We start from the raw sequence: 9,116 nt of genomic DNA, 5'->3' as shown, positions 1-9,116 counted from the left end.
GTTAGCTATGTTTCTGTAGCTCTTTCTGATTTCTTTTATGTTTCAGATTTGCAGTAGTAGTTTACTTTTGTATAAAACTCGACAAAATTGACACTTAGCCAAAGAAACATAAGGATCAGCCCAATGTCCCTGTCTAATTGATGGATATGTTATATCACTGTTCTTTCACTGTTGTTGTGTTAAAATACTGGAACTCCCTTTCTAACAGCACTGTGAGTGTCTCTGCACCTCATTTGTCTGCAGAGTTTCCAGAAGGTAGTTCAAAACTAGCCTACCCAGTGACACACACCACCCCTGAAGTGAGGAAATAGCAAATATTCCAAAAACCTCCACAAAACAGGGCTGTGTCTTCCCAAAGATAAATTGCATAAGACTGACAAAACATTGGTCATTCAACATTTCTGACCAGTTCTTTTCATCGGTTGTGCAATTCTGTGATCCCAACAACACGTAGAATCTCCAAAGGAAGAAAAGTAATCTGTTAGCCTCTTGAAACTATTCTATCTGTCACATTATAGCAGATGTGTATTTTAATTTTCATTACTCATTACTAATTATCGATCCCCTGCACAGTATTTGGTCATCTCTATTTGTAACAAAGGAGAAATTGCTGGAAAAGCTTAGCAGGTTTGGCAGCATCTGTGGAGAGAAGTCAGAGTTAATGTTTCAAGTCCTGTGACCCATCCTTATTTTTATTTGTACTGTTGTTGCTGTAGTTTCTTCAAGTTTCGAACTACTTTTAGAAAGGTGGTTCTGAATGTTAGTTGACTGCTTTGAATTCACTTCACACAACCCTTGTTCTGTGATATTCCCTAGTGTCAGATCTTGCTTGGAAGCTGTTAAAGTTATATTCCTCTGCTATATTTCTGAAGTATCAAAGCAGTTATTTTGTATAAAGTGGAACTCCACAGATTCTTATAATGACAAGGAGTACTAACCCCTCTGATGGGTAATGAAAATCGATAGCTAATTGGGAGTCATGAATGACCCAACAACATTCTAACAGCAGCAGCAAAAGCAATAAAACAGATGAATGAAGCTTTGCAATGAAACAACTCAAAGCTATGTTTGATGAAAATTCTGGCAGATACAAAAAAAAACTGTGATGTGCTTGTGATTAGTAAGAAGTTTTACTGCATTTAACAATGTGGTGTGCCTTTCCCAGACTAATAAGATTGGTTTGTAATTGTGTACTGTCACAGATACTGACTTGGATAGTCCTACAAAACATGAATTGTCTGTGAAGATTCAGCAATATTGATATGCAAATTAATATGGAACGTCACCTCCTAATTATTTGAATGGGTAAAGATATTTCCTAAATTTACCTGCTCAGGCAAGTTATTACACACCTCTGGAGCTGATGGAACATGAACCTAAGCTTCTTGCCTCAAAGATAATGACACTACCATTGCACTACAAGTGCCCTCATGTCAGGTAGGTTTGTAAAAAGCTCTGATTAGGGCACTGGAGAAAGCAGATTTCCTTGAGAATGTGTTCTCATTGATGTTATGCAATGTTTTTTTTCACATCCCTTCTGATTGTATTTATTTTAAATTATTCATTCTGTTTGCACGTTTTAGTCTTACATTAATTGTAATGGTGAAAGGCAAGTTGCAAAGATTCCAATCGGCACAGAATGTACCATTGTCATAAGTTACTATTAATTGGCACACAGTTTAGGTCAGTCCAGCTCTTGCATCTTAAGTTTGAAGATTGTAGGTTGAGACTGTACTAAAGACTGACCGTTCAATACCGTACTGAGGTACAATTGTATTTTTTATATAAAATGTTAAAGCAAGGCCCTATTTGTTGATTCAAGCAAATTTAAGAATTCACATGACATTACTTGCAAAGGGCAGGGTAGTTCTCCTCAATCAATGATAGAAACCAAAAGGATTAATCAGTCACTTATGTATTTGCAGTATGTGGGATCCTGCTGTGTGCAAGTTCTTCACTCACTCCAATACAGACCAAGAAAATAGTTGGTGATTCAACACAGAGTCAGATTAACAAAGTTCATGGCCCTGAGTACCAAGAAGATTTGGGACCCATCTGCTTTCCTGTTCAATGGGCCCCTCTAATTGTACAGGCCCCCAGGCAGGGGCTGAATATTTACTCAGCTCCTTGACATGAAACCCAACAGCCTGTGTGTTTTCAAATGCAAAACGCTGGAGAAACTTAGCAAGTCACTGGAAGAATCATTCCAGACCCAAATGTTTCTCTGTCCACAGATGCTGCCACACTTTCTGAGTTTCTCCAGGATTGTTTGTGTCTGTTTCAGATTTTCAGCATCTGCAGTATATTGCCTTTGTTACCCTGTGTATTAACCTTCATTCGAGGTAAGGCTGGGTACAAGCCGTTAATATTTCATTACTTGACAGAGGTGTACAAAATGATCAGAGGTATAGATGGAGTGGACAGCCAGAGACTTTTTCCTCGGGTGGAGGTAGCTATTACGAGGGGGCATAGTTTTAAAGTGAGTGGAGGTAGATATAGGGGAGACGTCAGAGGTAGGTTCTTTACTCAGAGTGAGGTAGGGGCGTGGAATGCATTGCCGGAGAGAGTAGTGGAGTTGGCCTCATTAGGGGCATTTAAGCAGCTATTAGATAGTCATATGGATGATATTATAAGGTCGGGGTGGAGGTTAGATAGAATTTAGGATTAGGGTAAAAGTTCGGCACAACAGAGTGGGCCGAAGGGCCTGTACTGTGCTGTACTGTTCTATGTTCTATGTTCTATATTTCACGTTGATGTAAATACATAAAACAGAAGTTTAAAATCAAACTCACTTCATTCAATCTATCCAATTTATCTTGGTGTAATGGTACAAAATAAAGAACACAGCTGTGAATTACTTTTGTTGACTTAGATAAGATGCCATTCCAAGTCCCATAGCTGGAGTCTTTAGGGTTATGAATCTTTTTACTTGGAGTTATCAAAAAATTATGCACAAATTCCATCTACGGGCAGTCCCTGAGTTATGTTCCTGAACACATTCATAAATAGATTTGTATGGAAGTCAGAATACAATACTTTACATTATAAAATAACCATTCATTGTACGAACAAATGTTTGCATGTCAGATCTTTAAAATTAATATTAATATGCTCCCGTATAACACCTTGTTTATAATTATGAGCATTCATAAGTCAGATTTTCATGAATTGGGAACTGCCTGTTTAAGATTTTATTGCATTTACAAGACAATTACAAAGCCATGATAACTACACAGTCTAAAATTAATTGCAAGAAGACCACAAAGTACAGTTGCAACATAAACAGCACCTCAGTGATGTTACAGAAGATAACAACACATACAACCATTAAGTGAGGATCAGCTCTCACTGTTTGGAATTCTGAGCCATCTCCTTCTGACCTTGACAATGACTTCTCTTCAATGTAGCTTTTATACCTTTCTCCAATGGCAGACAATATGTGACACTGACAGGACTTCACTGTCCAGCAAAAGGCTTTTTTGAAATAAATTACTCAATGGAACTCAAATGCTTTGTTTGACCATCTACTGAGTTTTAAACATCTTAAGCTTTTACATTCCCTTGTAATTTCAGGCTCTTTTGAAAGTTCTCATCTTCAGTTTGTAAACTAGCGTTCAGAGTTTCCTCATTCATATTCCTGGTAACATTTGTGCCAGGCAGTGACCAACTCCAATGAGAGAGGATCTCTCACCTTGACTGTCAGTGGCATCGCCATGTCTGAAACCTCCACTATCAATATCCTGGGAGTCACCACTGACCAGAAACATAACTGGATTATTCACATAAATAATATTTATGCAAGAGCAAGTCAGAGGAATATTGTGGTGAACTCCTGACTCCTCACAGCCTGTTTACCATCTACAAAGCACAGATCAGGAGTGTGATGGAATACTCTCCACTTACCTGGATGGGTGCAGCTCCAAAAACACTCAAGAAGTTTGACACCATCTAAGACAAAGCAGCCCGCTTGATTGGCACCACATCCCAGGATATCCCTCCACTATTGATACTCAGTAGCTAATTAATGAACATATTAATTAATTAACCTTGTAATCCAGCAAGCATAATGACAATGTAGACTTAAAGTAGAGCTCTTTAATGAATTTAACTCTCCTTAATGATAGTGGGCCTTGTTGTTTCACATCACAGTCTACTGGTTCTTGTTTATCGGTGGAAAGGAAGCTCGCAGTTTTAATTTTAAAAATTTCCTTTTCTTTGAACTTGCTTGCAAAGTATGCTGGTTAAATTTACTCAAATTTAAAGCTTTTGACCATATTTCAGTGAGCCTAGTTTTGGAACATTTTGGTAATTTCAAACATCTTGACCTTTACAAAAGCCCTTAAAGTTTCTTTTCGTGAGCAACATGGCTGTGTCTACAGTGTTCTGTGTTCAAACATCTCACCACTTAACTAGTTGACTATATTCTTTGTTCATTAGTTTTTAGCATCAAAAAGAGAAGGTCCAACAGACCCATTGCTAAATACCTGAGATCAGTGATTGTCTAACGCAGGCTTCATTTTCTTTCATTCAGGGGATATAGGTGTTGCTGGCTAGGCCAACATTCATTTTCCATCCCTAATTCACTGTGAGAAGGCGGTGATGAGCTGCTTTCTTGAACCACTGCAATGGTTGGGCTGTGGGATACCCACAATACAGTTGGAGAGGGAGTTCCAGGATTTTGACCTAGCAACAGTGAAGGAATGTGATACATTTCAAGTCAGGATTGCAAGTGGCTTGAAGGATAACTTGTAGGTGGTGGCATTCCCATTTAGCTGCTACCCTGGTCCTTCTAGATGGTAGAGGTTGTGAATTTGGAAGGTGTTTCTGTGCATTTTGTAGATGGTACACACTGCCATTACTGTATGAAGGGATGATGTTGAAGGTGATGGATGAGGTACCAATCAAGTGGGCTGCTTTTTCCAGGATAGTGTAGAGCTACTTGAGTGTTGTTGAAGCTGCAGGCAAGTGGAGAATGCCACACTACCGACTTTGGATTTTGAGGGATTTAGGAAGTGAGTTTCAACAGAATTCTCAGCCTTTGGCCTATTCTTGTAACCACAGAATGAAGTGTTTGAGGGTTACTGAGGTAATTTTTTGGTTTGTTCATTAAAACACAAAAACAAACTCATTAGCATTGTTTGGAAATCTCTGCTTTAACTTGCTTGAATAAACCATGCTTTCGCACACAATTATTGTCCGTCTCTAATTCACTGTGAGAAGGTGGTGATGAGCTGCCTTCTTGAACCACTGCAATGCTAGGGCTGTGGGATACCCACAATGCATTTAGAGAGAGACTTCCAGGATTTTGACCTAGCCACAGTGAAGGAACGCTAATGTATTTCAAGTCAAGATGGTGAGTGGCTTGGACACATTAAAACACAAAACTGAACTCGTTAGCCATTGTTTAAAAGTCTTAATTTTAACTTGCTTGAGTGAACTGTGCTTTAAAACACCATTATTAAAGGAACTCACTTTCCAAAGGCTCAATGGCTTTCAACTGGGGACAAATGAGTGATGGACAATATCATCCTGTTCATAATATCTCCTTTTGCGATGCCAATGTCAGAGGGGATGGACCTGGAAATCATTCCTCAAGTGACTCCTATCTTGAGATGGACAATTGGGTGTAAAAATGTCCCTCACCCCAGAGACCACCTCCATCCCCTACTTATATCCCAAGGTGGCCAAAAACATTGCAGGTTCCTGGAGTCATGCTGTCTGACAGTATACAAAGTTTCACTCGATGAACAGTACATTGGCTTTACACACTATTCACAGACTGAATGTGAGATTTTTTGAAACATCAGTTTTAACTTCAAGCATCCAATGCTGCAAGGGAAGGAAATATAAACAAGAAGATTTAATTCCTGTGACAACAAGAGTGTGGAGCTGGAGGAACACAGCATCTGCAGTTTTTGCTATCTCTGACTCAATTCCTGATGTGGCTTTCCAGTAACATGTGGCTTTGACTCATTCTTTTCTAAGCAACCTGCTCATGATTATCCCTAATCTATTCACAGTCAATATGCATGAACTTCTTCTCTGGTTCATTTGATTGTTGTTTTCATTGCTGACCTTGCGATGGGCAGTCTTTCAACTTTGCTCATTCAGTATTCTAGTACAGAAAGCTATCCAAGCCATTTGACTGCAGGGAGCTGTTTGTCCGGTTACATGCCACACAGACTGGGTTTTGCTTCAATGTATCTTTACAAATGCTTCCCCTGTGACTCCCATATTCATTTAAACTTGTTGTATGGAGTGCACTTGGGAAGTCTGTTGTCATCCATCTAGAAACCTGCTCTGTCTAGCTGATCGGAGCTGTTGGCACCATTTTTACAATGCTTCTCGATTTGTCATTTCTCTTACAATGTTGTTCTCCTACATTAATCCAAGAGAAAAGAACATTTACAGCTCATGTCTTCACTCTACAACCAATGAAGTGCTTTTGAATTGTGACAAATGTTGTAAAGGAGGAAATACAGTGGTTGATTCGTACACAGCAAGCTCCCAGAACCAATAATGTGACAATAGCGTGATATCTGCTGGATTAGTGATGTTGGCTGAGGGAAAACCATGTGTCAAATGACCAAAGGGAGCTTGCCTTCCCTTTTATTAAATCAAGCAATAGGTTTATTTACTTCCCTGATGGGAAAGCAGGTGCAACTTTGGTTCAACAAGTCATCCAGTAGACAGGACTTCCCTCGGTGCAACATTCCCTCAGTCCTGCAGCCAACTGCAGTCAGTTTTGATTTATGTGTTGAATTTTCCAGAACACGATTCAAATCCGCAGCTATCAATCAGAGGATTGTTAGATCATGAAATCGCATTAATTGGAGCAAGTGTAGGCCATTCAGCCCCTCATGTCTCCTTCTTCATTCACTAAGATCATAGTAGATCTGAGGTGGCCTTAATAGCACTTTCATGTCTGCCCACTATATCCACTGAGTCTCTTGTAGATGAAAAATCTGACGCAGTGGGCCTGAAATATAATCAATGATCCAGCCTCCACAGCCTCCTGATAAAGAGAATTCCAAAGACCACCAACCCTTTTAGAATCTTTCTCATCTCCGTCTTCAATGGTAGACCTTTCATTTTTAAAATGTGCCCCCAGTTCCAAATTCCCCCACAAGAGGAAACAGCCTCGCAGCATCCTCTCAGAATACTTTACCTTTCAATGAGATCACTTCTACAATCTCCAGTGAATAAAGAGTCAACTCGTTGAAGCATTCCTTATAGGACAATCCCTTCATCCCAGAAATCAGACAAGTGAACCTTCTTTGAGCTGCTTCCAATGCAGGTATACCCTTCCTTACAGGATCTGAAAGTGCAAACTGCACCCTAGGTGTAGTTTTATCGGTGTCTTGTGTAGATGTAGCAAGACTCTACTCCTGAAGAGAAACAGTATATGTCCCATAGCAGATACCTTGGTCAAACAACATCAGCAATGCAAGATTACTAAAATCTAATCTGTGTACCTAAACTTAATTACACACAAATAGAGAATCTCCTCTGGAATGATGATGGCAACTGGAGCCAGAGAGCTGTCAGATGAGCAATTGTCACTATTGACAACTGTTGTATAAGGATGCAAGCGTCTGAAAGAGTTACTGCAAAAGCATGTCTTAAGCTTAGGATCTGGAAGGAGTAAGATTATCCCATCTAAGTCCTCCTCATTGTCTCTGTAACAATGTTGATCAAATCAGTGCAGCTTGTATTTAGCTGTGAACATGCCTTGAGCTAAAAGTGGATAGTGGCAGCAAATGCATGATGAGCAATGCTGCAGCCAAGCCGATACAACACAGTGCTTGTCATATGTGCAATCCTCATTGTAAACCACCACGTTGTATTCCGAATTTATGCAATCTCTAAGAGTGGAAGCAGGCCATTCAGCCCATTGAGTCCATACCACCCCTCCAAAGAGCATTCCCCCCACCCTATCCCTGTAACCCTGCATTTCTGATGACTAACACATCTAGCCTGCAGATCCATGGACATTATGGGCAATTTAAACATGGCCAATTCACCTAATCTGCACACCTTTTGACTGTGGGCAGAAACTGGAACATCCAGAGGAAACCCACACAGATACAACGAGGATGTGCAGACAGTCAAACAGTCACCTGAGGCTGGAATCAAACTCAGGTCCATGCTGCTATGAGGCAGCAGTACTAACCACTGAGCCATTGTGGCGCAATATTTTTGTGCTTTTCCTCTGTTCTTTGGAGCTCATTGGTCTGCTGCAACATCATTAGCTATATTCCCAATTGTATGTAGAAGCATATTAACTTGTTCAGCTTCTGGTACCTGATTTGGAAGTTATTCTGTACCTTAAGAATCATTTTCTCCGAGATATGCAATACCGTGTTTTATTTGGCCCACCCCTGAAATTGGGTCTTCCTGTTCCTCCCACTGTTTGTAGCTTTGATATTGATGCCCACTTTAATGACACAGCATAGCCAGGAGTTCTTTAGGGATTTTTATGCTCACTGAGGGAACAGAATTCTCCAGATGAACGTTATGCCCAATAAGAATCAATATCAGCAAAAAGGCCTTGGGAATCATCAGGGATTAACTGGGTGAGGAGGTAGAAGGGGGATAAACAGATGCTCAACAGATGCTGAGTAAAAGAAAAAGTACCAGACAGAGCCAGGCTAGGGTGAGAATCAGCAGCCCTTGCTTGGGTGAATGAAGATATCTAGCTCAGACCGGAGACATCTGTTTACTGCATGAATATGTACTGACAAGGTTAGAATTCAAATATGTGTGTCTATGACCAAAGATGTATAAAAGAGATTTTTTTTTTATATTCAGCAGAGTTCAATTCCAGCTTGTCTAGGATGGATTCTCCCTGCAAATGTTTGATTAAAAGATAAACCTGGACTCAAAACTCTTGCGGTCAATCATTCAAAATAACCCCGATTATAACTTTTTCTCCTCTGGCAGTTGTCTGCGTGTCTAATAATCATCTTCACATCTCTGATGCTTTTTCATGGATAGTACTCACTGTTTGAGGTTTCAATAAACTCTTCCAGCTTTTATCACACCTTTAATAATAGATCTCTGGCTTTTCTGTAGCCTTAACAGTGAGTTTTCCTAACCTTCTAATTCCATTAGAC

The sequence above is a fragment of the Rhincodon typus genome, chromosome 31 (genome assembly GCF_021869965.1).
Source record: "Rhincodon typus isolate 14 chromosome 31, sRhiTyp1.1, whole genome shotgun sequence".
Taxonomy (NCBI): Eukaryota; Metazoa; Chordata; class Chondrichthyes; order Orectolobiformes; family Rhincodontidae; genus Rhincodon; species Rhincodon typus.
The sequence above is the reverse complement of the archived record's forward strand: the minus strand, read 5'-3'. Positions refer to the sequence as shown.